The 23,755-nt window shown below is 43.0% G+C and overlaps 1 long non-coding RNA gene across 1 annotated transcript; it reads left to right on the plus strand.

The window, feature by feature from the left end:
- The first annotated feature begins 808 nt into the window (after positions 1 to 808).
- Positions 809 to 4,153, plus strand: LOC130566019 (uncharacterized). Its single transcript, XR_008964428.1, has 3 exons — positions 809 to 2,607; positions 2,748 to 2,794; positions 2,904 to 4,153. It is a non-coding gene; the product is annotated as an uncharacterized LOC130566019 (long non-coding RNA).
- The last annotated feature ends 19,602 nt before the right edge of the window (positions 4,154 to 23,755 follow it).

Below are 23,755 nucleotides of genomic sequence, written 5' to 3' on the forward strand. Positions count from 1 at the left end.
GCTTAGGAGTGTGGTTTGATGTTTGGAGCCTTCCCTCCACCCTTCATGAAGGAGGTTATAGCGCTGCATGGTATAGCTGTTTGTAAGGCCAGGGGGAGCTGTTAGACGTTGTAACCTATTTGCTTTCAGCCTCATATACAACATACAAATGTGAGAGAATAAAAATGCTGCACAATTAAAACCACGGCTGTGCTGTTGTTGATTTGCATACTAGCCTTAAAACTTCTTCACTCTGCCTGTTCGGAATGTGCTGGTTTCAGACTCAAAGCAAGGCATATTTCTGCTAACATAAGAAGAAGTACGTCTGCATTGTACACGCAAGAATAACATGCCAGTCTAGCTGTGAATTCCATGATATCAACTCAGAAATAACAACAAATTGTTTGGCAAACCTGTCAAAGGTATGGTCTTGTTGGTTTTCTCTTTCCTAAGGGAGACAGAAGCGCTCATGGAACAGAGGGACCCAGTCATGTTTGGCCCTTTGAATTGTCAGTTATTTTGAGAAGGAAGCTATAATCAGTGTTGTCAGTGGAAATTGACAGCAACTTTGAGTGCACTGCAGGGCTTGATGAAAACGGTAGAGGATTTTATAACTAACACAAAGGTGGCATGGCAAAAAGATTTGGAACAGCATACCAGCAGCACAATTCTCTCCTAGTTATTTTGGCAGATACACTAGGTGTTACAGTGAAATTAGAATCTTGCATTGTTTTATGTTCTTGTAAATTTGAGAAATTCCACCGTGAAACGTTCTTTTTGTTGTTTATTGAAATAATATTCAGTATACTAATTAACAGTTCTACACTGTAAAAAAAGATTGTATTTTAACAGGAAAAAACCTTAATATTTTACTGTAATTTTTTCTTTTTTTTAAATTGTATACAAATTTCATTAAAATTACAGACAATTATCTGTTAATTAATAACCCACATATTATTTTACGTGTTAAGACAATAATGACAAATTACATGTTTTTCTTGTTTTTGTAGAGAAAAAATACTGTAATATTTATACAGTATTTTTACTGCTTTCTTAAGTAACATACAAATTTATGTAAAATTATGATAATTTTCTGTAATTAAATTTGTTGCTCATTATATAAAGGTTTATTTCTGTACAAATAATTTAACGGTTTTCTTCCATATTTTTAAGTCAGATCTTAGTTTTTTTATTAGTGTATATGCATATTTTTACGTTAAATTTTTTAGCAAACTGTTTAGTTAGGCTACAGTACATTTAAACAATACACAGTCAAAATTACAAAGCTGCACTACTCTTGAGGTTGGAACTTTCATGTTTCCTGAAAGTGATATGACAGCCCCGTTGAAAAAAACAGCATATGCTGGTTAGGTATGTTTTGAAGCATGGTAGCTGGTTTAAGCTGAGAACCAGCCGGTTGCATAAAGCACCTTAAGTGTAATTTTGCCTTAAGTGTGTCCTTAAGTATACCTTAAGTTTTACTAAAGTTATTCTCCTATTGTCTTCGGTAAAGGGAAATCACCTCTAAAGTGTCATACTTAAGGGAAAAAATTAAGCTGCTTTATGCAACCGGGCCCCGCACATGACCAGCTCAAACCAGCTACCATGCTTCAAAACATACCTAACTACAGTAGCATAAGGCTGTTTTTTTCAACAGGGAGAGAAAGCACATGGCAGTAAACATGACAAAAGTTGCAATAGTCTAGCCAACAAAAACATGATTAATGATAATCATTAATAAATTCATTTTTTCTCATATCATGAATGGCTATGGCCTAACCACTACAGTCCATACATTAAACCTGGTTAGCTCAGAGAGAAAAACCTTAAAGACAGGAGAATGGACTGATTTAAAACTGCAGTTAAAGAAACATATGAAAACAAACGTAATCAGAATAGAACTTTGGAGAATGTGGCCAGAGGCTTAACAGATTTGTTCAAATTCAAGAGGATCATTCTAGGACAATACATCGAGCTGTAAGTTACCATAATGTTAATACATTTAGTAATGATCTTTTCATATAGGCCTGCAGTATGTCATAAGCATCTTGTTTGCTCTTTTGCTATTTTGTAAAAGTAGTGGCTGCATTTTTGTTGATTGTCGTCAGCCCTAATTTTGTTTCATGTAATGGCACTGAAACATTTTATATTTGTGTGCCTGTTTTTTAGAAACCACTTCCAAGCACCAAACGTGTGTATTCATTAAACTTGTACCATACATTAGTTAATTTTATTCATATACTGCAATGAAAACATCTGACCAATTAAATATATAGCAACATTCAAATAAAACTAAACACGTTTATTTTCTTTTAAAAACAACCTATCTTAACTATAGTTGTTGTTACTACACTTGCTATTGGTAAACAGATGTCATTGGTTGACTCCCCGTGCTGCTTTGAGCACGATTGGGTAAACTTACTGTCATTCAGGAAACTAGCCAATTAGAGCTGTTCGCGCCCTTCACTGGTTCATTTTGAACATACGCGAGGAATTGATGTCTGTCAGTTAGTTTCAGTAGTATTGATGGTCCAGTTATATGTAAACAGCGCTGAAGACACGAAGTCGTGTGGAAGTTGCAGGCTGCTGGAGAATAATCACACGCATTAACAGCTTTACCAGCAGAAGGTAAAAACTTGTTTTTGTATTTTCGTCTAGTGTGATGCTAATCGTGATTAGCGATATTAGCACTAACTTCAATGCTATAACATTCTACATAATATTGAGCTTAAGTAATCTTCCTCTTCTCACACGTGTTTTTCTTTAAGTACACAGAAATATATGATAAGATTTGCCTGGGCAGTACACACACCTGGTAAGTATGTGTAACGTTAGATTTCTTTCTGACTTTCTTTTGCATTCCATTTTAAACACTAATTTCAACAATAACTGTTAATGATAAAACATTTGCTCTCATTTTTTAGATGAAGGGAAGAAAAGCTACCCAGGCACCCAAACTCCATCGGTAGTAAGTGTTTAAACATTCGACCTGAGTATTTGTATTATGTTGTTATTAACAATTGTGTAATATTATGTATGCTTAATACTGTTATAATGTAACTCTGTAACCGTTTGGGTTACGTATTTCTTGGGTTAAAACATAACAAAATAAGGGACTTTTTATTTTCTAACTCTTACAATAACAATCACGTACAGTTAAACATTTACATCATTTGTGAAAGAAAAATTGTCCATTCCTTTAAACTGGTGACTTGTTTTGCTGATTTAATGATGGAAGTTATAAGACTTACATTTAAGTTAGCATTGTAACTTGTTTTCTAACAGTATACTCTGTATTCACATTGCCGTAATGTATAATGATGGCAGATTCAGTCCTTTATCTAACGTTACTACATTGCATATTTGCCACAGACTCATTTACTTTTTTGTGGTATGTTTTTACTTATGGTATGATTTACTTATTCTGACAGTTTGATGTTTGTCCAAATATACTATCAAAACTTCCTCCGATACCTTTTTGTGACCCTGTGTAAATGTTTTCAACACCACTTGAAACTGTTGTATTTCTCCAGGATTAAAAGTTTGTTTTATAAGAATTTGATGAATGTATTGTATGGGGATGTACTTTTTATTTATTTATTATATTCAACCATTTGTTTAAAGCATATACTGTAATTCTGTACTGTAAAGAAGTCAATCATTGTGTATTTCGAGTGTACATTTACAAATTATGGTGATTGTGTTCATATGATTAATATGTTTACCTAAATAAAATGTTATTCTACAATGCTAAACATGTGTTTTTCATTTTATTGACAGTATCTGACTAGTAATTCATGGCCAATATCTGTAAAGTTACAGAGCATTTACTGTATTAAAAGTATTTGACTGAAAAAATTCAGGAAAGAAACTGTAAAATAACAGTGTTTTTCTGCAGAACATTAGTACTTTCACATAGTTTAAAGAGGTTTATCATTATAATTCAGAAAAAAAAGCATAAAATAACAGTATTTTTCTGTAAAACCTTATGTGCAGTCACTTTATTGAAGGTGTTTGATCGTAATAATTAAGGAAAAGTCTGTGAAATAACTGTGTTTCCCTGTAAAACATTTAAAGAAAAATTACGTAAATGTAATGTTTTTCTCCATTATTTGATTTACGGAGTTTCATCTTAATTTTATGGTTTTTGTTTGGCAGCCGCTGCTGCCAGTGATTTGACTGTTTTTTTACGATATTTTTTTTTACAGTGTACTGCCGCCAGCATGTGCACACATAGACGCGTAGTATTGAAAATAGATTTCACTTGTGGTTAAGAGTACAAGCAAATTCATGTTTCTGCAGAGAGGATTGTTTACATTCTGCCATTATACTGATCTGAAGATAGACATTCTGATAGTTGAGGATTATCTGTAATTACAAGAGGCATCAGATCAGATGAAGCAGTGTACCAAAATGAGCACTAATTAATTAGATTGATTTCGTTGTTCTTATCTCTCAAATTTACTTGCGCACTACAAAAGACAAAGCAGAAACAAATGGCAAATTAGAAATTAACACCAACATCTCTTTGACATTTTTCATTGTTTACCACAGACTGATCAAAATACTTACCATTAGCGAGAATAAGTTTAATTAACTTTCTGAGTAATAATTCAGTTTGACATCTCAGCGTTTTATTTTTATATAGGCTACACTTAATCTCTCTTTTTTTTCTTCCATCATCGGACTTGATGTTTTATCTCATGCATGTTCAGTTTATTTTTAAATAATCAGCAAATGCTTTTTGTGATTTTTTTCTGTGTATATCAGTGTTGATGCATTTTCTCCAGCACCTGTTCTTACATCTTTTAAATTGATACATCGAAGCAGCACCTCTTTTTGTCGTGGTATCTGCTGCTGTTGTCATATTTCCATATTTTCAATTTTCACCTCACCCGTGGTCAGAAGTTACCAAACTGACAAGTACAATGCATGTCTGATAGCACTGGCACAATTTTGAATCTATCGCCTCCGTCTCGTCTCTAGGGGCTAAAAGAACTTCTATCTATCAAAATGGTTTTATGCTCAGGGTCTCAGATGCAGGTGAAATGTTGAGTAAAAAGTGTGTGTGTGGTCTTGGTAAACCCTATAGTGTGGGAACTGAATGTCTCTACAATGATAGAAACACCAGTCATTTTTGACTTTGTGGGGAAATCTTTGGGTCCCCATGAGAAAAAACATCTTATAATTCAGCATTTAGGAGGTAAATTAAGGGTTTGGGTATAAAATATTCTGTAAAAATCATTACGCTTTGGTGAGCCATTTGCATTCGTCCCACTTCTCTTGGTTTCTCAAGCACGTTTATCATGGACCGTCTCCAGCCCACTGCCATTATAAGTCTCTCTGACTGGTATTTGTTTTTGGTATGAATTTGACCCTGCTGACTGATCATCTGATGTCTGTGATTACTCCTCAAGATGTTTGGAGTAACAGCCAACAGCTGCTGATAGCCGCAAATTCCTCCCACCCCATTCCGGGGTTAATTTGCTAGATTATGGGCTTCTCTCTCTCCATTGAAGTGGATCTGTCATGGACCAAGAAAGCTATACCATTTTTGTCTTTGGGATTGCTATAATCAGACCTGAGTCGCAGGCTGCTTCAGAGTTCATTAGTGTAAAGACATGTTGGGTGGCGGGCAAGTCCACATATGGCAAGATTTTCTTGATGTGTCACATATAAAGAGGGATTATAATCAAACAGTGGGGACATAACCGATAATCTACTTAAAGATGAGTGTTTGGTATGGGTTAGAGTATTTTAGTACCTTTGAACCTGACGTCGTCGTCTTCATGTAGAAGTGACCCTACACGTTCCAATTAGGATATATCAACATTGCTTCAATGCAACATACTTGGGCTATGGAAGTTAAATCATAGACATGATGCAATGTTCATTAGAGTCTTGTAAACATCCTCTTTCTCTTTTAAGTACTCTGTTGAAATAGCTTTGATCTTCAATTTAGTGCTGCGCTGTTGGTGTGGCGGCACGAAAATTTCACAGCCTCTTTGATCTGTACAGCACCACAATTTGGAACTGCCCGTGCTTAACAACTGTTACTGAGCATTTTGTCACTAATTAATTTTAGCCTTAAAATGTGCATTTATTAATACAGCTATTCAGCTATTTCCCATATATAAATATAAGAAGTATGAAAAAAGATAAATGCAAAATGACAAGCCATTAAATTCATTAATTTTGCTTTCATTGGTAGAGTGTTTTTTTGCTGAGCGGTAGTGAAGCAGGGTGCACTCATCATTCAGCAGAATCCCCTGAGGGCTCCAGAAGGTTTGTCAACTTTTGTCCCTGTAAACATTCAGAGCAAAAAACACGTGTTAAAGTGTTGCACTGGTGATGTTGTGAGAGCAATTCTACTGTTAATAGCAAAAGCCAAAAATATCAAAGAACAAAACAAACCAAACAAAGCTCAAAGGGGCTGTTGTGAGAGGCTCCTCGGATTAAAAAGCCTCTTTATGAAACTCACTAACACCTTCATTACTTACAAGAACTAGTAATTGGCTGTGTGTTTTAATGCTATTGCATGCCCTATATAGCCTACGTTGATTGAGAATACACCTTCCCTGTCTGAAAACATATTAAAGCAATGAGAAAATGCATTGGAGATCTGGCTCAGATACAGCAGACCATCCTGTGGTCTTATATGAATCCATACTCGTATAACGACCACTTATCATGTGGTGCGACCAATAATATCAATAATTGTATTAATGTAACGGTAGTATCCACTGACGGCAGACGAGGAGATAACCAAGATATTTAATTAACACAGGAGTAATACAGGCACAACAGGTACAGCATTCACAATTACATTAAGACATGAAAAAGAAGGGATGAACAGAGTGTGAATACTGTACAAGTCCATGTGATGAGGGAAACGCTGACAGGTGCGGGGATTACAAACGTGTGACAGAGCATGGAGGAACGTGGGTATTCTAGTCCAGAGGGGAAGACTCGGGGAGAACAGAGGGGGAACCGTGTCAGAACTCCCCCCTCCCGGGGGGGTGGTGGGCATCCTGGAGGCTGACGGGGAACATAGACACACTGTACAGGACGGGAAGCCTCCAGTACGGTGCTGCCTGAGCTACAGAATAACATGCCAGGCGGCCACAGTGGTGCAAGCAGTTTGGGTGGCCATGGGGGTGCCGCCTGCACCGGGTGACAGACAGCCGCCATGATGCTGGGGCAAGGAGCCGGGAACGGCTGCCATGACGCTGGAGCAAGGGTCGAGGAGCAGGGAACGGCCGCCGTGGCGCTGGAGCGAGGAGCCGGGAACGGCCAGCGTGGCCGTGATGCTGGAGCCGAAGTGTGTATCGAGCACAGAAATACTACATAATACGTCCAACTCTTTTTTTTGACAAGTTGACCATGTTAAGCATGAGAATCCAGCACTTTTATCATTGTAAAGAAGTCAGAATGCACGAAGCAGCGTTAAAACCCCCCAGTTAAATAACTGCAATAGGTATTATTATATATTTGTATTTTAAAATTGGCATGCTAAAAATGCTTATTTGTCATTAACCATGTACATGTTCTTTATTCAATGTATTTAGGCAAAAACTGTCTAATGGCGGTTCTTGCTGTATAAAACCATTTAAACTCCTCCAGAAATAATAAAGATGCTCTGGAGATAAAAAAGGAAATCCCTAATTGGCCAATTAGTGTGTGGTTAGTAAGACATTATGTGGGAGCATTTACCTTTAACAGCTGGTTTAAAGAAATTGAATTGTGTCCCTGCCAGCAAGGTGCCACTTATGTAATGTGTCTCTTTATGTACTGAAACCAACTGTTGCTTATATAAAATATGAATTAATGTATATTGTTTAGAATATTAGCATTACACTGGAGCAGACATTATGGTTGGTCAGTGGGGAAGTTGAGGAATGAGTCATGCACATCACTTCTAATGGCCTAATAGTACATTTTTCATCTGCTGGTCCTTGATTTTGCACTCTGATACAGCTAGCCAGGTAACAGCAGTGTGAAAAGACTGCAATAATGGGGCTTGTGGGGTCTAGATTATATGATCTGTGCTCATCTGTAGACCTGGGTGCAGCGATGATAGCTGAGGTAGTTACCATACCATATTGTGATGCAGCTGTGAAATATAGCAAATACAAATAGTCAATGCACTGCAAAAATGTTAATTGTATTTCCTCAACAGAAAGCATGCATTCATTCTACGGCTGTGACCAACATAGTTGCAAGATAAACCCACTGGTGTGCTCACTTTGTGTCATTTCAACTGTAACCTATGGAAGCATATTGGTAGCAATTATCAAATTGAAATGCAATTTGCAAAATGGCAATGCAGTATGTAAAATGACAATGCATTGTCACAATATACATTTAAAATAACATACAGTATGTGCAACATTAGGTGCAAAATGAAAATGAAAATTCAATAACACAATTGACATTTGTCCGTTCCTACACTACTTTTAATATGTATTTTGAAATGCATATTTTAACGCTCTTTTAGTTGCAAAATGAAAATGAAAATGCATTCCCCGGATTGAGTATTATGTGTTTAAGATAGCCAAGCAAAACTGTTGCAAAATGATCATTAAAATGTTATTTTCCCTAAATGCATTAACATTCACGGGTTGAACATTTTGGATTGCATTTCATTACACAGCGCGCCGAGTGTTGCAAAATTCAATGTGGACCTGAGAATGCATTTCGAGGTGTATGTACGTTGATGTGAGGCTGCAGACAGAGCTGATAAAAGCAATAAATCGCATGCACACGAATTAGAGCACAAAGACAGAAATGGCTTAAGTGTTTCTTAAGATTATTAGGTGTCTGTAGACGATAGAACTAGTAGCTACATTGTTAGAACATCTCGCAGAAAATTCTCTGACAGATCCACAGCCGGCTGCAGAGATGATAAAAGCGTTAAATCGCTTGCCCATACACGTTTTCATCATCAACACATTCAGTATTTGTTGTCTTCTTAGTCAATATCTTAACATAATAATTCAGAAACTGTCTTTGTGGCGCAACGTTTCCGTAACTTCAGGAATCGAGTTACAGTGGATCTGTCACAGCCCAAACTGCAGGATCCGGATGAATTAGAAACCAAGCTTAATTTTCATAAGGGCAGATCTTCACTTTGGAAATGTTTACGTATATTTGTGCATAATCTCTCCCCACTGCCTCAAGCACGAAAGTACCACAGTAGACAGGTGTGTTTGGGCTGTACAGTCTCACAAAACGAACATTTCTGAATGATTGTGTGAAGATATTGTGACTAAACAACACTCAAAATACTGAATGTGTTCATGATGAAAACGCGTCTGCACACGTATGAGAAAGTCTACATGAGACATTCAGCATCTCGAGTTCACCACCTAATAAGGCAGAGAAATTTCTGCGAGATGTTCTAACTAGTTCTACCATCTACAGCAGCGGTTCTCAAACTGGGGTCCCCGGTTGAAGCCGGACCAAGCTAAAGCGGCATCTGATGACGAAGCACCCGGGGCTTAAGGACAAAACAATGGATTTTTTCAGCCGAAAGAGTGAGGAATACATGCTTCAGAAAACACGACAGGTGAACCTGGCCACAACTTCAGAAAAAGCACAGAGGGCTTCATATTTGGTGGCTCAACGGATCGCAAAAAGTGAGAAGCCGCACTCAATTGGACAAGAACTTATTTTTCCAGCGGCAGTTGAAATGTGTGAAGTTGTGCTTGGGACAGAGGCAGCTAATAAACTCAAAGCTGTACCGCTTTCAAATGACACCGTGAGAAGGAGAATTGAAGAACTATCGGCTGACATTCAGTCACAGCTACTGGATAGACTGCGTTCATGTGAGCAATTTTCTATTCAGCAGGACGAATCAACAGACATTTCCAGTGCAGCTCAATTGATTGTTTTGGTGCGCTATCCCTGGGAAGGAGACATTTTGGAGGACTTTCTGTTCTGCAAGGAGGTGCCAGGCAGGACAACAGGTGAGGAAATATTCAGACTGCTGGATGCTTTCATGACTGAAGCAAGACTGAGTTGGGAAAAATGTGTGGCCGTTTGTACGAATGGCGCAGCAGCGATGACCGGCCGAACAAGTGGAGTAACGGCGTGGATAAAGTCTGTCAATCCCAGGATTATGGCGACTCACTGTATGCTACACTGGCAAGCACTCGCTTCCAAAGACATGGAACCAGATCTTCACTCTGTTTTGAACACAGCTGTGACTGCAGTTAATTTTGTGAAGTCAAGGGCACTGCAATCACGTTTTTTTGGACAACTTTACCAGGATATGGATGCTGGACATGATGCACTGCTATATCACTGTGAGGTGCGATGGCTCTCTCGTGGTAAAGTTTTGCAGCAGGTGTTTGAGTTACGCAGAAAAATGGCAGAGTTTATGAGAGAGGAAGAACCCAACATCGCAAAGTTTTTTACAGACCCGGAGAGTATGGCCAAGTTGGCATATCTTGCCGACATATTCAACATACTGAATAGCCTCAACCTCTCCATCCAAGGAGGCCACACATCCATCCTTGAAGTCAGCGACAAAATCACTGCCTTCATGAAGAAAACAGTCCTACTGAGAAGGAGGATACAAGACGGGATAGCAGACATGTTCCCCCAACTGAGTGAGTTTCTCCACACAAACAACTTGTCTGTGGCCACAGTGAGGAAGGTTGCGACCTCACACCTCACATCACTGAGCTAGCACTTCAGCTCATACTTCTCCGATGTGAATACTGATGCCTGGGACTGGGTGCACGATCCCTTTGCACCAGCTGCAACAGCAAATGGCCTGACAGGTAAGGCAGAAGAGCAGCTGTTGGACTTATCCTGTTATAGGACATTGAAGGCCCGATTCCAGCAGGTTAATCTGGCAAACTTCTGGCCCTCCCTCTCACATTAGTATCCCGAACTCACTGCTGAGGCCATGCAAATATTGCTCCCTTTTCCTACAACGTACCTCTGTGAATCATCATTTTCCACTTTGACTGCAATGAAGAATAAGTACAGGGCTCGTTTACAAGTGGAGGATGATCTTCGAGTCTGTTTGTCAACCATCACTCCAAGAATAGGTAAACTATGTTGTGAGAGACAGACTCATCCTTCTCACTAATTTAGTGAGTTATTGATGTGAGTGATGTGTGAATTGATTTGTGTGTTATAAGACTTTAATAGAGCCTAATGCAAATGTTTGTAATGTCCATATTTATAAAAAAATGAAAATAAGTCATCCTTATAAGGCTTGAATGGCCCTGCCATGTACATATTTATTCCTTTCCTCGAGAATGTGTTGATTTTTCAATTGTTGGTTTTATATAATTCCTCAAAGCGCTTTAGCAATGAAACTTGAAAAATTAACTGTGTTCATTAGGACTTGTTACTGTTCATTTTTTTCATTTTCTGAAAGCTTTAAGATCTGTTACTTGAAAATTAGTAATTTTGTGAGGTCAAAATGCAATCTGAATAAAAATAACCCTGTGTTTAAAAGTATAGAAATGGTATTAACATTTATTTATTCAAATTCAATTTAAGTTCATTTCTATGAAACTCGCCTTAAGCATTTAGGTTGAAAAGTTTAAAATATAAATAATTCTTATGGCATCTAGGAGTACAAATGTCAGTAAACATATGTTTAATCGGCATGAGGATTATAAGGGGGTCCTTGGAAAAATTTCTCCCCTGTAAGGGGTCCTTGGCCCCCAAAAGTTTGAGAACCCCTGGTCTACAGACACCTAGTAATCTTAAGAAACACTTAAGCCATTTCTGTCTTTGTGCTCTAATTCGTGTGCATGCGATTTATTGCTTTTATCAGCTCTGTCTGCGGCCTCACATCAACGCACGTACACCTGGCTCCGCCTTTACGCATTGACGCTATATCGGGGAGGGGGCGTCGCCAGCTCGAAATGCATTCTCAAGTCCACATTGAATTTTGCAACACTCGGCGCGCTGTGTAATGAAAATGCAATCCAAAATGTTCAACCCGTACGTTAATGCATTTAGGGAAAATAACATTTGAATGATCATTTTGCAACAGTTTTGCTTGGCTATCTTAAACACATATACTCAATCCGGGGAATGCATTTTAATTTTAATTTTGCAACTTAAAGAGCATTAAAATATGCATTTCAAAATACATATTAAAAGTAGTGTAACAAACAAATGTCAATTGTGTTATTGAATTTTCATTTTCTTTTCGCACCTAATGTTGCACATATGTTATTTTAAATTTATATTTAAAGACATAAATGCATTGTCATTTTACATACTGCATTGCCATTTTGCAAATTGCATTTCAATTTGACAATTGCTACCAATATGCTTCCATACCCACCGGGATATAAAAACATGTCCACACAGACAAGCACGCACGCGCACACACACATACACGCAGACACGCACACACACACGCATGCACACACAGTGAAAGCACACATGTAAGATAAAGGAAAGAGAAACACAGGTCAAATATTAAACAGACAATTAATATTGCATAAAGTTTTACTTTATAAATTCCTATAAAATTCTAAAGCAGCTCCCCGGCCAGGCAAATAGTGCAAAACAGTATACAAGCAGTGGTGAGGAACCCAAAACTCCAATTAAAAAAAAAACCTCAGGAGAACCCAGGCCCAACCAGGGATTCCAGTTCCCCTCTGGCTAAAGCTGCTGCCTCTGCACAAGCTTGACAGTGCTTGCACAACAAGGCTAAATAAAAAATAAATAAATTTACTAATAAGGTAAATTATAGTTTAATATTATCATTAATAATCCAATAGCATTTGAAATTATGTAGTGAAGACGTGTCAAGTCGCCACGTCCTTTATCCAGCTCTATCATCTCAGCTCTTGTCAGGTCACTGCTTCCCATTCTCCGCTCTACCATCAAGTCTGGCCATGAACTGTCACGACGGTGCGTGGAGAGAAGAACCCAAGCGCAGGTAGGCGTGAAGGGGTTAACAAAACAAGACTTTTATTACAAACAAAGAACAAAACAAAAACCCACGAGGGGGTGTCAAAAATAGGAACGAACTAAAACACAAAACTAGAAACCAAGGCACAAAAAGGAGGAATACAAAACAAAACACTTCCCACGAGGGGGCAAAAGACTAACAAAATAAACTCGACACAACATCTTAATAAACACGGAGGGGAAAATAAGGCAGGACACCAAACTCACAGATGACAAACAAGGCAAGGAACAGGATCTCGGACAAGCGCACGACCACGGTCCAAGAACACGCAATACACGAGCACACGACAAAGAAACAAGAGGGTATTTAAAGGAAAGACAAACGAGGGATAACGACACGGGGCAGATGTGGGTAATCAAACACGCAGGGAAAGATAACAAGGAAACGAGAGGAGCGGGGCCAATGACAAGACACTGGAGAGAACGTATATTATTGTCAAAAGGACAATAATATGTTTCTCTCCACACATAACCAAAGGCTTTGTCATGACTCTGCTACAGGACCAAGAAAAACATGACTAAATGAAGCAGAGCCATGACAATGAACTGCATCCTGCTCGCTGTGGTAACCTTTGAACAATGAGACAAGACTGGCTGAGAGTAGAGTACTGTTCTGTACTCTTTGATGCAACAAGTACATCAGTTGTGTTTCTGTTTCTGGTTGATCTAACTAATGCAGCCTAAACCCTCAGAGGATTTATATTATGGAAGTGTAGTGTATGCAAGATTAAAAAGATGCATCTTTAGTCTAGATTTAAACTGACAGAGTGTGTCTGCCTCCCGGATAATGCAGGGAAGACTATTCCAAAGTTTAGGCGCTAGAGAGGAAAAGGATCTACCACCTGCACTTGATTTTGAAATTCTAGGTATTACCAACTGGACGCCTGAGAGTGTAACGCACGTGGATGACCGAGGAGTTCACTCGAGTACTGAGGAGCTAAGCCACGTAGAGCTTTGTAGGTAATAAGAAAGATTTTAAAGTTAATGCGATGCTTTATAGGTAACCAGTGCAAGGTTGACAGAACCGGGCTAATATGTTCATACTTTTTTGTACATGTAAGAACTCGAGCTGCCGCATTTTGGACCAGTTGGAGTTTTTGTAATAAGCCTGCAGGGCAACCACCTAACAGTGCATAACAGTAATCTAGTCTTGATGTCATGAATGCATGAATTAACTTCTCTGCATCGGACAGTGACAGCATATGACGTAGTTTAGATATATTCTTAAAATGGAAAAACGCAATTTTACAGGTGTTGGCGACGTGGCTCTCAAATTACAGATTACTATCAAATAGAATGCCAAGATTCTTAGCTAATGACGAGGGTTTTATGGAACATCCGTCAATAGTTAAGCAGTATTCTTGGTTGTTATGTATGCCGGTTTTCGGTCCAATAAGTAACACTTCTGTTTTGTCCGAGTTCAGTAATAAAAAGTTGTTACTCATCCAGTTTTTTATATCGACTATGCATTCCATTATTCGATGGAACTGCTGTGTTTCATGAGGCTTCGAGGAAATATAAAGTTGAGTATCATCAGCATAACAGTGAAAGCTAACTCTGTGTCGCTTTATTATATCTCCTAGAGGTAGCATGTATAATGCGAAGAGCAGAGGCCCAAAGACTGAGCCCTGTGGTACACCGTACTGGACTTGCGATTTGCGTGACACCTCATTGTTTATTGCTACAAATTGAAAACGGTCGGATAAATACTATTTAAACCATTTCAAAGCTATTCCCCTAATGTCGACGTAATTTTCGAGTCTATGTAGGAGTGGGCTGTGGTCAATGGTGTCGAATGCAGCACTAAGGTCTAGCAGCAACAATAACGAGATACAACCTCAGTCAGACGCCAATAACAGATCATTTGTAACTCTGATCAAAGCAGTCTCTGTACTGTGACATGCTCTAAATCCAGACTGGGATTCTTCATTGATGTCATTCCTTTGGAGGAAGGAGCATAATTGAGTTGAAACTACTTATTCCAGAACTTTAGATATGAAAGGTAGATTCGATATAGGCCTGTAGTTCCCTAGTTCTCTAGGGTCGAGTTGGGTTTTTTTGACAAGGGGCCTTATAACAGCCACCTTATATGCTTTAGGCACATGTCCTAATGTCAGAGATGAGTTAATAATACTAAGAAGAGGATCTATAATTTCTGGGAGCATCTCTTTCAGTAGATTTGTAGGTATAGGGTCTTATCATGCATGTTGTTGATTTAGATAATCTAATGATTTTAGACAGTTCATCGTGATCTACAGTAGAAAGTAATTGCAATTTCTCCTTAGGGGTGCTGTAGTTAGTTTGTTCAGTGGGTTTCACTTCCGGTTGCATTGTTATAATTTTTTCTCTAATATCTTGGATTTTATTTGTGAAGTAGTTCATAAATTCATCACTGTTATGCTGATATCCAGAATCTGAAGTCGCTGACGATTTATTTTTTGTTAATTTAGCCACTGTGTTAAATAAAAACCTAGGGTTGTGCTGGTTCCCTTTCAAAAGCTACACTCGATGCTGCGTTTCAAACGCTATGGGAGAACAGTCTTTGTTCGACCGGTTGTGAAGCACGTGTGTCAAACACGCCAAAATTTTTTGGCTTTAAATAACCTCGGCAGGTGACGTGGCTAATTACACCAGCACCTGCAGGTTATAAATACGCATGAAAGCGGACGTGTCTTCAGGTTCTTTTGTCTTCAAGGACCGCTTTGTGTGCGTTGTGTCTTCGTCTGTGTTGTGAGGGAGAAGTCTCCCTCATATATTTGATAAAGTTTCTTGCAAGAGTTGCAAGTAATAGAATTTTTCGCTAGTGTCTAAGCACTTTTTGTCACTTAGCCTAGTGTTAAATAAGAGGAGAAGACCTTACCATGTCTGACTCGGATCGGAGATGTGTCCCTCCCTCTGAGCGGATCCTCTCTGATGCCGACAAGCATGAGTTTAGTTTTGAATGCTTGGGGGCTGATCATGCCGCCCGGGGACTTGAGGGAGAGTGCGAACTCTGCGATGTCTTTGACTTCCGGGTTCTCCGTGCTCGGCTCTCCTTTTTTAAGCGAGACCGAGCCACCTCTTCCTCGTCCTGGGGTTCACGGTTTGAGTTTGCTGAGGCACGGTAGACGGATCCGTCCGCTTCTCCCGTGCATTCGCTGAACCGTGACGTCCTTGCATCCGCTTCTGAAGTGCGCCCTGGCACTTCTTCTGAGCCGGCGAAGAACGAGGCTTCCCTTGTTTCTGCGGGGTTAGAAAGCGCCGCCTCGGGGCGGTCCTCTCACAACGTGAAAGCGATTGAGGATCTACTCGGGGCTGTAACCAAGGCAGTCGACCGCCTCAAGCTTGACTGGGCGCAGGAACAAGAGGCCCCCAAGGGATCAAAACTTGACGACAGATATCTGTCGGGTGGCCGGGGGGATGAGCCCCAACATCGGGCTCTCCCTTTCTTCGAGGATCTCCACGACGAGCTATCTCGTTCATGGCAGAAACCTCATTCCTCCCGTGTCTTTGTGCCATCGATGTCGATTTATTCAATCTCCCCTGCCATGCCCAAGCGTCTAGAGTGTCGGCCACCCACTCCGGACCAGTTCCCCAGTCCCGACCAGGCACACAGTCTCGGGTGGGTCCGGTCTAACTGAGGCGCGAGGTCCTCAGGGAGAGTGTGGCGAGTCGCGCCCCCCCTCGTGGGGGCAGGGGAGTGGCCCACTACGCCCCTCAGGCCGCCTCGGGAGGGCCGGACCTGAGGCGCTTCATCTCTTCCAAGAAGAAGAGATCCTGAGACATGTGTGCCCGGGACTTAGGGGGTGTGCCCCCCCGGGGAGGGGTGTGTCAAATTCCAAGAGAAATTAGAGGCTCCTCTTCGGCACCCTCACTAGGCCGCTTTGCAATCTCCGCCACTACCAGTGTTTCGGGGATTAGCGGCCCCAAAAATGCTAAATATTCGGTCATCTCCTGCCACACTTCAGGACACCGAAAAAAAGAAAACCCACCAACAAGACGAAGTGTTGAAGTTAATACCCCTTTCAGAGAAACTGGCAGCATGAAAATTACTTCCAGGTATATCTCCATGGGTAGAAAGGACTGTAGCCAAGGGCTACAGGATTCAATTTGCATATCGCCCTCCGCGTTTCAACGGCGTGGTCCTCACTTCCGTGCAACCGGAGCGAGCACATTTGTTGACACAAGAATTACAAGCTCTGCTGGACAAAGGGGCCATAGAACGTGTTCCCCTATCAGACAGAGAGTCAGGCTATTACAGCCGATATTTTCTAGTTCCCAAGAGAGATGGGGGGTTGCGTCCAATTCTAGATCTTCGCGGATTGAACCGCTACTTGAAGACGCACAAATTCAAAATGTTGACAATCAAGATGATTGTATCTCAAATTCACTCGAACGACTGGTTCGTAACTATCGATCTCAAAGATGCATACTTTCACATAGAGATATTGCCACAACACAGGAAATTCCTGAGGTTCGCTTTCGGGGGCGAAGCTTGCCAATATCGGGTTCTTCCATTCGGCCTTGCATTGTCACCCCGCACATACACAAAATGCATGGATGTAGCTCTGGCTCCTTTGCGACTCCAGGGCATCCGCATTTTGAATTACATAGACGACTGGCTGGTTTCAGCTCAGTCTCGAGAGCTAGCGTTTCGACATCAGGATGTTGTCCTAGCTCATCTCAAAGCTCTCGGGTTAAGACTCAACGCGACAAAGAGCGTTCTCTCCCCTATGCAAAATACAACGTACATTATTTAGGGATAATATGGGACTCGACTACGATGCAGGCACAACTTTCTCCAGCACGCGTCGAATCCATCCTGAGCACCCTGAGGAGCATCAGGCTAGGCCAGAAAGTCACTATTCATCACTTTCAAAGAATTCTAGGTCTCATGGCGGCAGCTTCCACAGTGATACCTCTGGGCCTCCTGCATATGAGACCGTTTCAGTTGTGGCTCAGAGCCAGGGGGTTTCATCCAAGGGCCAACCCCCAGAGGCAGATAAGGGTGATGCGCCAGGGGCTTTGCACCCTTTCTATGTGGTTCAGACCTCGGTTTCTGACTTTAGGTCCCACTCTCGGTCCGTGTTGTCGTCGCAAGATGTTAACGACAGACGCTTCCCTCATGGGCTGGGGCGCGGTCTTAGATGGCCGTCCAGCCCAGGGAGTCTGGAGAGGTCAACTTCTCGATTGGCACATCGATTGCCTCGAGATGATGGCTGTATTTCGGGCCCTGACATACTTCCTCCGGGAAGTATTTCAGCTTGTATTCACAGTATTCACAGTATTCACAGCTTGTCTCCAGACAAGCTGTGACGAACGGGGAATGGAAACTCCACCCCGAGATAGTCAGACAAATCTGGGAAAGATTTTACGAAGCAGAGGTGGACCTCTTTGCTATGCAGGAGACAGTGCAATGTCCCCTCTACCTCTCTCTGACTCATCCAGCTCCTCTAGGTCTGGACGCGATGGCCCATGCGTGGCCCAGACTGCGTCTTTACGCGTATCCTCCGATAGCTCTGCTCCCGGGAGTCCTGGCGAAGGTCCGTCAACAGGGGTCTCGCCTCCTATTGGTAGCTCCCCGTTGGCCAACCAGAGTCTGGTTCTCAGACTCACCATGGGCGATCCCAGTCAGGAGGGATCTCTTGTCTCAAGGGCACGGGACAATACTTCATCCCCGTCCCGAGCTCTGGAATCTCCATGTCTGGCCCCTGAAGGGTACCAGCTGAGAGGTGTTGGGCTTCCGCCCGATGTAGTAGAGACTATTCTAAGTGCTAGGGCTCCCTCCACTAGAAGGAGCTACGTCCTGAGATGGAGCATTTTTGACAGATGGTGCATGACACACCATGCAGACCCAATTCACTGCCAGGTTGTTTCAGTGTTGGAGTTTCTGCAAGAGAAACTGTCCTCAGGAACAAGCCCCGGTACACTCAGGGTTTATGTGGCCGCCATTTCGGCCTGCCACGCCCTGATTGATGGGGTTTCTGTGGGAAAACACCCTTTAGTTGCCCGCTTTATTCTTGGAGCGAGGCGGCTGAGGCCTCCTTCTAGACAGACATTTCCCTTCATGGGACTTAGCTATAGTGCTCGAGGGTCTGGTTGGCGCCCCTTTCGAACCTATGGAGTCAGCACCTGTCAGGCTTCTGACCCTTAAGATGGTTTTTCTAACGGCAATCACTTCTCTTAAGAGAATTGGAGATTTGAAGGCGCTCTCAACCTCGCCCTCCTGTTTAATTTTTGCCCCTGGGATGGTCAAAGCTATTCTGCATCCTCACTTGAGATATCTGCCTAAAGTTCCATTCTCCACCATGCATACGGTTGTTCTTGAGGCTTTCTGCCCTCCGCCGTTCACGTCGTTGGAGCAGGAACGATTACACTTACTGTGTCCAGTACGTGCTCTTCGAAATTATGTCCACCGCACCAGCCAGTGGCATATATCAGAGCAGCTTTTCATATGTTATGGGGGCCGCAACCGTGGGGCAGCGGCCACCAAGCAGACTATGTCACATTGGGTGAGGGATGCTATTGCTCTGGCCTACGAGGCGCGCGGTCAAGCTTCACCTCTAGGAGTCAGAGCTCATTCAACAAGGGGGGTTTCATCTTTTATGGCCTTAGCAAGAGGTGTCCCCTTGCAGCAAATGTGTGATGCGGCGGGCTGGTCCTCTCCGCACACATTTGAGAGATTTTATAGTCTGGATGTCCATGCTACTCCAGGCGCAAGTGTCCTGGAGTCTACATCCCAGACTCACATCTGAGACCTCCTCTCGGCTTGTGCACACACACCACACAACCTTGGGGGTGTCCAGACACTTCCAGTGCAGCGGCGTTGGTATTCTCGTTCCCATAGCATTTGAAACGCAGCATCGAGTGTAGCTTTTGAAAGGGAACGTCTTGGGTTACTTGGCTGTAACCCTGTTCCCTGAAAAAGCGGGAACCAGATGCTGCGCCTCAATGCCGCACTGTAGGCATGCCCGGACGTCCTTTCAGACAAAGTTGGAACCTGAAGACGCGTCCGCTTTCATGCGTATTTATAACCTGCAGGTGCTGGTGTGATTAGCCACGTCACCTGCCGAATTTTGGCGTGTTTGACACACGTGCTTCACAACCGGTCGAACAAAGACTGTTCTACCATAGCGTTTGAAACGCAGCATCTCGTTCCCGCTTTTTCAGGGAACAGGGTTACAGCCAAGTAACCCGAGACGTTTTCCTCTATTAGTGATGAAAAGTAGGCGGATCTAGACGTTTTTAGGGCTTTCCTGTATTTTCGAATATTATCCTTCCATGCTGTACGAAATACCTCTAACTTAGTTTTCTTGAAGTTGCGCTCCATTTTTCGGGCCGCTTTCTTTAGAGCCTGAGTGTGTTCATTATACCACGGTGTTGGTCTGCCATTTTTAATCTTCTTTAAACGCAGAGGAGCAACTGTGTCTAGCGTTTCCGAAAAGGAAACGCTAGACACAGAATCAGAATCAGATGTTGTATTTTACTCAACAAACATACTCAATGGATTTTGCAAACAATGGCAACTTAATTATCTTGTACAGTGGTGTATAATCTACACAATACACATGCTTAATAGCAATCCACATAAAACACACACTACTAAAATGGTTTAATCACTTAGCAAGAGTAAAAAATGGCATACATTTCTGTGGCGAGACGGCGGCCCTCAAATTTTGTGTCGCCAGGCTTTTCTAAACAAGCCATTTCTGAAATAAATTGCAGCGGATGACTGTTGCATAAATCGAGACTTATATTTGCTGTTTTAATTTCAAAAGAAGTGAAAGTAATTTATTGACTGAGTGCACAGAATCCTGCGGGTGCATCTCTCTGACGCTTCTCATTCTTTTCAATGTTTCTGAACATCGGCTGGGCTCTGTGGGGTGAGAGGGTTTTAGGCTATTGTGTGTTCCCTGATTGTAAGACGTGATGTAATGATTAGAGGAGCTTATCTAGGCTGTCCTTAATTCACCTGAGAGAGAACAAATTTGCATACATTCAATACTCATAGGTCTTAACAACTTGATTAGTCTTATTTCCCTTCAGACTGCAGTGGCTGTGCACCAGGGCTAGATATGTGATTATCATTATGGCAAGACTCATTGTACATTTTTCGCGTAAAGCATGGCGATGAAATGAAAAATAACGTAAGAGTAAACAATTTTTTATCATCCACAATTCAGGCACAGGTGAAATAAATCAAGCTCCACATAATAGCCCTCCTATTTTTTTTGCAGTAATATTAATGATTTACAGCATGAGACCAGACTGCTGAATTCACTAAGAGTTATTATATTCTCATACACGTACTGTACCAAACACATGCGTATCGCATAATGCACAAGAACAATGGCAATAATCATCGCCATCATAACAGGCGGATTAATGGTTTTTGCTTGCAATGTAGTAAGTGCCTCTATGCTATAGTGAGCTGTCTGCATTTCATCTCACATTGAGCTAATTAGATTTTTCTCAAATACAAATTCCATAAAGAAGTTATACACACATACTGAGTCACGGTGTTAAAATTTGTTGTAAATTGGTGAACGTCTCTGTGGTGCTGAGAATATCATAAGGAATCAGTTTGAATTAAAGCCAAAGCGATGGTGAAAGTTCAAACTTCAGTCATCTCAGTTGGAATAAATTACTTTTTTGTACTGTATTTGAGTCATACCTGAGTCAACATGGCCATGTGTGATTTACTACTGACTAGCTTTATCTTCTTACACTTTACACAGGATACATAATTTTAGCAACTGCTGTCTATTATTTATAATTTCATCTCCAGCACAGTTTTACTGGGAGGAAGTAAAACGTCTTGGTTACGGATGTAACCTCGGTTCCCTGATGGAGGGAACGAGACGTTGTGTCGAACCGACAGAATGGGGTTTGTCTTGAGAACCTATCATCTTCTGAGTATTTAGAAAAGGCCAATGAAAATTGGCAAATGAAATTTGCATGCCGGGCTCCTCCCCGGATGTCCGGGTATAAGAGGGAAGCCGGCGTGCTCATTCATTCACCTTTGGTCTGAGGAGCCTAAAGCATCCTTCCCCGACCGCTGGGGTGGGCGGCCAGTGTTGTGGCATGAGGGACACAACGTCTCGTTCCCTCCATCAGGGAACCGAGGTTACATCCGTAACCAAGACGTTCCCTTTCTGTCGGTCTCTCGACGTTGTGTCGAACCGACAGAATGGGGTTCCTATGGAAAACGCCACAGCACTGAGCCGCGTCACAATCTCTGCGGAGCGACGTTGACTGGCCTGGGCGAGTCAGACGAACACGCTAGCGCGAAATTATGACCTTCCAGTGGAGAGGAAGGGGGACCCAGAGCTTTCCACAAAAAGTTGGGAAGCCCCCTAACGCCGGCCGTCACGGGCGGAGGCCTGATTCTCTAAATGGCGAGAAGCCGCCCGGCACCGTACGGGCCACTGGGTAAGCATCATTCCCCCCGGGGGGAAAAACGCTGCAGAGGCCACTACCTACCGTAGGGAGGAATTAGTGGAGACACCACATGGTCTCACCATCAGGGGAGAACTCATGGGAGGAATGTGCGGACTGCAGGAGTTAACCGCAAGGTGGGAGTCCACCTGGGGAGGTCATGGGTTGCCAAGGTGGGAACCATTCATGAGGATACATCAGACGGAACAGCCCACGGAGGGGGGGTTACCACGTCTGGAGCACTAGGTCCGGTTAGAGCTATGTGGGAGATAACTCAACTGTTCCCCGGCCTAAGGGGGCAGGGCTGCTCTGCCCAGCCTGTCCCCTGGAAGGGTGCTTAGTGATGGATGGAATGCCTGTTCTTTACCCGAGGGGAAAGAAGTGAGGCGGGATCGCCACTGCTCCCCCCGGAGGGGGAAGGGCTTCCGCAGGCGTACGCCCTACCGGCTGCCGGTCCCACACCTTGCCAGGATGCGGGCTGACACCGGTTCTGCACGTAGGTATTAGAACCTCACGGAGTTGTTGGGCGTAGCCCAACCCGCAGCTCTGCAGATGTCTGCCAGAGAGGCGCCCTGAGCCAGTGCCCATGAGGGGTGTGCCTCACTCCCAACGGGCAGGGGCGAATTGAGATCGGTATGCCCTAACGAGGGCATCCACGATCCAGTGCGCCAGCCTCTGTTTGGAGACAGCCCTCCCTTCTGCTGACCTCCGAAACAGACAAAGAGCTGCTCAGAGCTTCTGGGCTCTGCGTGCGGTCCAAGTAGAGGCGCCGTGCGCGTACTGGACACAACACGGATAGGTTGGGTCTTCCTCCCCGGTGGGGAGCGCCTGCAGGTTCACCACCTGGTCTCTCGGGAGAGTGGTGGGAACCTTGGGCACGTAGCCGGGGCGGGGTCTCAAGATAACGTGAGAATCCCGGCCCCGAGTTCTAGGCAATCTGTGGACACGGAGGGTGCTTGCAGATCCCCTACCCTCTTGGAGGTGAGCGCCATGCGGAAAGCCGTCTTTATCAAGACTGAGAAAGAGCGGCAACCCCGAGAGGCTCGAAGGGGGCGGGGCCTCTTGAGGCCCGCCACCTAGGTCGCAAGAGGGTACGGAGCGCGGGAAAGGTGGTCACCCTCTCGCGCCCCTTAGGAACCTAATGACCAGGTCGTGCTGTCCCAGAGGCTACCCAGCACTTGGGTCATGATGAGCGGCCATAGCGGCTACATACATTCCCAGTGTGGAGGGGGAGAGGTTACTCCCCCGTCTCTTTTGAGGACGGGACAGCCCGTACCCGACCGAGCAACTCCGCGGGTCTTCTCGCCGAGAAGAGCACCAGGACGAGAAGAGGCGCCACCTATGGGCGTATAGCCGCCCAGTGGCCGAAGCCCTAGCCTGAGTGACGTCCCAACCGGACCGGGGG

This window comes from Triplophysa rosa, linkage group LG1 (genome assembly GCF_024868665.1).
Source record: "Triplophysa rosa linkage group LG1, Trosa_1v2, whole genome shotgun sequence".
NCBI classification, from domain to species: Eukaryota; Metazoa; Chordata; class Actinopteri; order Cypriniformes; family Nemacheilidae; genus Triplophysa; species Triplophysa rosa.